The sequence below is a fragment of the Pristiophorus japonicus genome, chromosome 23, assembly GCF_044704955.1.
Source record: "Pristiophorus japonicus isolate sPriJap1 chromosome 23, sPriJap1.hap1, whole genome shotgun sequence".
Classification (NCBI taxonomy): domain Eukaryota; kingdom Metazoa; phylum Chordata; class Chondrichthyes; family Pristiophoridae; genus Pristiophorus; species Pristiophorus japonicus.
This window is the reverse complement of record NC_091999.1, coordinates 31,013,979-31,019,852: the sequence shown is the minus strand read 5'-3', so window position 1 is coordinate 31,019,852 and position 5,874 is coordinate 31,013,979. Positions and strand designations below refer to the sequence as shown.

The 5,874-nt window shown below is 43.9% G+C and overlaps 1 non-coding gene across 1 annotated transcript; it reads left to right on the top strand.

Annotated features, from left to right (window-relative positions):
- Window positions 1-1,256: 1,256 nt before the first annotated feature.
- trnal-uaa (transfer RNA leucine (anticodon UAA)) lies at window positions 1,257-1,339 on the top strand. Its single transcript has one exon. It is a non-coding gene; the product is annotated as a tRNA-Leu (tRNA).
- The last annotated feature ends 4,535 nt before the right edge of the window (window positions 1,340-5,874 follow it).

Here is a 5,874-nt window from a genome sequence, read left to right as displayed (position 1 = left end):
TCTTTCTCTCTATCTGTCTCCCTCTTTGTCTCTCTCTTTGTCCCTGTCTTTGTCTCTATCATTCTATCACTATTTGCCTCCCTCTCTTTATGGAGCACACAAACACATCTCTGTGTATGTATGAGTTTGAGTCTTTCTGTCATTCAGTCTGACCCTCCCTCTCAGGCTCAAAGTTTCTGTCTCTCTTTGTCTCTATCTCGCTATCTGACTCTCCCTGTCTCTCAACTTATCTGTCTCTTTCTCACGATGTCCAGTTCTGTTCCAATGGGATTCTCTCAGTCTCTCTGTCCGACTGTCTTTCTCATTCCCATCATCTCTGTCTGTCCATGTCTCTACCTGTCTCTCTCTTTGCCTGTCTCTGTTAGTTCCTTTCTCTAACCTGCTGAGTATTTCCATCATTTTCTGTTTATATCTCTGTCTATCTCTCTATCTGTCGCTACTCTTTCTCGGTCTCTCTCTTTGTCACTGTATTTGTCACTGTCTTTCTCTCACTCTTTCCCTCACTCTCTTTATAGAGCACACACAAACACATCTCTGTATATGTGTGTGTTTGAGTCTTTTTCTCACTCAGTCTGCCTCTCCTTCTCAGTCTCATACTTTCTGTCTCACGTTGAATCTATCTCGCTGTCTGTCTCTCCCTGTTTGTCGGTTTGTCTCTGTCTCTCAAAGTGCCTTTCGACTTCTCATGGTGTCCAGTTCTGTTCACAGCTCGATTCCTGCTCTGACAAAACAAATACCCGTCAGTTCCTCGTTCGTGTAGGAGTTAGTATCCCTCCCTGTCATGCGCGAGGTCGGGGTTTAATTCCCTGACGAGGGTGGAGCTTTTTCAAAATGTTGAATATTACTTCGATATGTCCTGGAACGTTATAAAAAGACTTGGGGAAAGTAATACGGATGTGAGCTTTGGTATCGGCTTTGGTTCAGTGGCAGCATTCTCGACTGAATCAGGAGGCTGTATGTGTAAGTCCGACTCCTGAGACTTGAGCAGAGAATCTTGGCTGACACTCAAATGCAGAACTTGGGAAATTTTGCATTGTTGAAGCTGTTGACTTTCGGATGAAATGTTAAATTCAAGTTCCGTCTGCACCCTCGGGTGTATGTGAAAGTTTCCAGAGCATTACTCGAAAAATAATAGCAGAGTTGCCCCTGTGTCAATATTAGGATAAATTTTGGAAAATGCTCATTGAAAACCTGTGTCTGTGAGAGTGGATCTGCAGCCCAGATTCTCACAGAGATAAAATCCGAATGCTGACAAAACCAGGATGGCCGAGTGGTTTAGGCGTTGGACGTAAAATCCAATGGGTGTATAGCTGCGTGGGTTCGAACCCCACTCCTCGTAAATCTTTAAATTCAAACCGGTTTCCTCCCATCCTGCTCAGTTATACTTGAATATATTCTGTTGAATCTGCACATGTCGATAACTTTATAACGTTCTCAACTGACAAAGAAATGGGATTATGCAATGTTTCTGTGCCTCTCAACCTCTGTCTTAAGAGAGCTCTTTATGTGTTTGTGTTTGAGTCTGACTTACTCTGTCTGAGCAATTTCAAGCTGAATTTAGGGAGCTGGGAGGTAAATTAACAAATATGACCTCAAAGGTAGCAATTTCATGATAGCGCCCAATACCACCTGCGAGTCAGAGTAGGAATCGCAGGATAGCTCAGATGAATGTGTGGTGCAGAACGGAGTGATTCAATTTCCTGGGACATTGGAACCGGTTCTGGGGGAGCTGGGACCAGTGCAAACTGGACGCTTTCCACCGGTGGAGAACCAATGTCCACAGGGGAGAGTTTGCTCGTGTTGTTGGGGAGGGGTTAAACTAATATGGCAGTGGGATGGGAAACTATGCAGGGAGACAGAGGGAAGTAAAATGGGGGCTGAAAAGTAAAGGTGGAGGGCAGAGAAACCCAAGGCAAAAACCAAAAAGGGCCATATTGCAGCCAAATTCTAAAGGGACAAGGTGTGTTAAGATAACAAGCCTGAAGGCACATTGCCTCAATGCGAGGAATATTCGTAATAAGGTGGACAAATTAACTGCACAGGCAGCAATTAATGAATATGATGTAATTGGCATCACGGAGAAATGGCTCCTGGGTGACGAAGGCTGGGAACGCAACATCCAGGGAGATTCACCATTCAGGAAGGATAGACAGAAAGGAAAAGGAGGTGGGCTGGCATTGCTGATGGAAGAGGAAATTAACTCAATAGTAAGGAAGGACATTCGCGTGGAATCTGTGTGGGTGGAGCTGCGGAATATCAAAGGGAAGAAAACGCTAGTGGGAGTTGTGTATCACCAAACAATCGTAGTGAGTTTGGGGACAGCATCAAACAAGAAAGTAGGGATGTGTGCAACATAGGTACAGAAGTTATCATGGGAGACTTTAATCTACTTATAGATTGGGCTAACCAAACTGGTAGCAATACGGTGGAGGAGGATTTGCTGGAGTGTATTCGGGATGGTTTACTCGACCAATATGTCGAGGAACCATCTGGAGGGCTGGCCATCCTAGACTGGTTGATGTGTAATGAGATAAGACTAATTAGCATTCTTGTTGTGCGAGGCCCACTTGGGGAAGAGTAACCACAATAAGGTTGAATTCTTTATTAAGGTGGGAGTGAAACAATTATTTCTGAGACTGGGGTCCTGAACTTAAGGAAAGGTAACTTCGATGGTATGAGACATGAATTGGCTAGAATGGACTGGGAAATTATACTTAATTGGTTGACGGCAGATAGGCAATGGAAAACATTTAAAATCACATGGATGAACTTCAACAATTGGACATCCCTGTCTGGAGTAAAAATAAAACGGGAAAGGTGGCTCAACCGTGACTAACAAGGGAAATTAAGAATAGCGTTAAATCCAAGGAAGAGGCATATAAATTGGTCAGAAAAAGCATCAACCCGAGGACGGGGAGAAATTTAGAATTCAGCAGGGGAGGATAAAGGGTTTAATTCGGAGGGTGAAAATAGAGTATGAGAGGAAGCTTGCTGGGCACATAAAAACTTCTATAGATATGTGAAGAGAAAAAGATTAGTGAAGGCAAACGTAGGTCCCTTGCAGTCAGAAACAGGTGAAGTTATAATGGGGAACAAAGAAATGGTAGACCAGTTGAACAAATACGTTGGCTCTGCATTCACGAAGGGAGACATGCATAACCTTCTGGAAATAGTATGTGACCGAGGGGCTAGTGAGAAGGAGGAACTGAAGGAAATCCTTATTTGTGGGAAATTGTGTAGGGAAATTGATGGGACTAAAGGCCGATCAATCCCCGGGGCCTGATGGTCTGCATCCCAGACTACTTAAGGAAGTGGCCCTAGAAATAGTGGATGCATTAGTTATCATTTTCTAACAGTCCATCGACTCTAGATCAGTTCGTATGGACTGGAAGGTAGCGAATGTAACACCACATTTTGAAAAATGAGGGAGAGAGAAAACAGGTAATTACAGACCAGTTAGCCTGACATCAGTGGTGGGGAAAATGTTGGAATCAATTATTAAAGATGATATAGCAGCACATTTGGAAAGCACTAGCAGGATCGGTCCAAATCAGCATGGATTTATGAAAAGGAAATCATGCTTGACAAATCTTTGAAAATTTTGTGAGGATGTAACTAGTAGAGTGGACAAGGGAGAACCAATGGATGTGGTGTAGTGGGACTTTCAAAAGACTTTTGACAAGGTCCCACACAAGAGGTTGGTGTGCAAAATTAAAGCACATGGCATTGGAGGTAATATATTGATGTGGATAGAGAACTGGTTGACAGAGTCGGGATAAACGGATCCTTTTCACAATGGCAGGCAGTGACTAGTTGGGTGCCGCAGGGCTCAGTGCTGGGACCCCAGCAATTTACAATATACATCAATGACTTAGATGAAGGAGTTCTGTATAATATCTCCAATTTTGCAGGTGACATTTTGCTGGATGGCGGTGTGATATGTGAGGAGAATGCTAAGAGGCTGCAGGGTGACGTGGACAGGTCAGGTGAGTGGGCAATTGCGTGGCAGATGTCGTGTAATAACGATAAATGTGAGGTTATGCACTTTGGTGGCAAAAACACGAAGGCAGAATATTATCTGAATGGCGGCAGATTAGGCAAAGGGGAAGTGCAACGAGATCCGGGTGTCATGGTACATCAGTCATTGAAGGTTGGCATGCAGGTGCAGCAGACAGAAAGAAGGCAAATAGCATGTTGTTCCCATATCTTGGGGATTTGAATATAGCAGCAGGGCGGTCTTGCTGCAGCTGTACAGGGCCCTGGTGAGGCCTCATCTGCAATACTGTGTTCAGTTTTGTTCTAATCTGAGGAAGGACGTTCTTTCTATTGAGGGAGTGCAGCGAAGGTTCACCAGACTGATTTCCGGGATGGCAGGACTGACATATGAGGAGAGATAGGATCATCTGGGCCTGTATTCACTGGAGTTTAGAAGAATGAGAGGGGACCTCAGAAACATTCTGACGGGACTGGGCAAGTTAGATGCAGGAAGAATGTTCCCGATGTTGGGGAAGTCCAGAACCAGTGGTTATAGTCTAAGGACAAGGAATAAGCCATTTAGGACCAAGATGAGGAGAAACGTCTTCACTCAGAGAGTTGTTAACCTGTGGAATTCTCTTCCGCAGAACGTTGTTGATGCCAGTTCATCAGATATATTCAAGAGGGAGTTGGATATGGCCCTTAAGGTAAAGGGATCAAGGGGTATTGAGCGAAAGCAGGAAAGGGGTACTGAGGTGAATGATCAGCCATGATCTTATTGAAAGTTGGTGCAGGCTTGAAGGGGCGAATAGCCTATTCCTGCAACCTTTTTCTATGTTTCTACGTTTCTATTTTTCAGGGTGCATGCATCTAATGGCCCAATGTGCTGTGCCATTTCTTTCAACTGGGTACTATTTATTGAACCTGTAACTCGCCCGGTTTGTATCTGATCCATATTGTGTCTCACCTGACCAATCATCCATCTCCCATAGGCATGACATGTGTCTCATTTCCTGTCCTCGGCATCGTCCTCTCAATTCCTGCTTATTTTGCTCGTTATCTCAAATGTATTTTTTTGGATGTTTTAGATCTAACTCTGAAGATTCTATCCCAATTCTGGGATGTTTCCTGATAAGTACCTCCGTTGTTCCCCTCAAACTATCTACACCTGCCTGGATCGCCTGTATATCTGGTACATCTACTAGAGATGTCCATGTAAAGTTAATACATCATTCGCTGTAAATCTCCTCTGTCTTCCTTCTTTGTGTCTCAGCTTCTTGTGTTACACCCTTGCTCCTGATGTGTCACTAGCTATTCTCAGGATTGTGTCTAGCAATCGTATTTACAAAGCTTTAGTCTTGTGGCTATTTTTTTCTGGCAGGTATAGGGCTGATTAATTTATGCTCACAGGTAACATTTCATGCTGCACATTGTCAAATAACAACATTAATTCTGTTCCAGGTTTAACTACCACGCAATTTCCCAAGGTTAATTCCCCTGGTTTACAATATTCAGGTAACATTTTTTACACACTTATCTTATGGCTTCAAGACAAACGCTCCTAACACTTAGATGCCGCCTCCTAGAGGATGCTTTACGTAGTTGTTGTACCCTCTGCTGTGGTAAAATGCTTCTGGACCCCCGAGGGGCGGCCTTGTAGCTTGTCCTTGTAGAATCGGAAGGACGGTGATGATCACGTTTACATTCTGTTGATAAAACACATCCTGGATATTCCAGCTTTAGTTAGAGTCTTACCATTTCCATTTCAACCGGATTTTCCTTTCACTAGCCACTGTATTGGTTCTGCAATTGCTGTGGTTAGGCACAAAATTCCTACAATAGCTAACGAACCCTAGTACCTTACAAACCCCTCAGACTGGTTTTGGTCGGGGCATAATC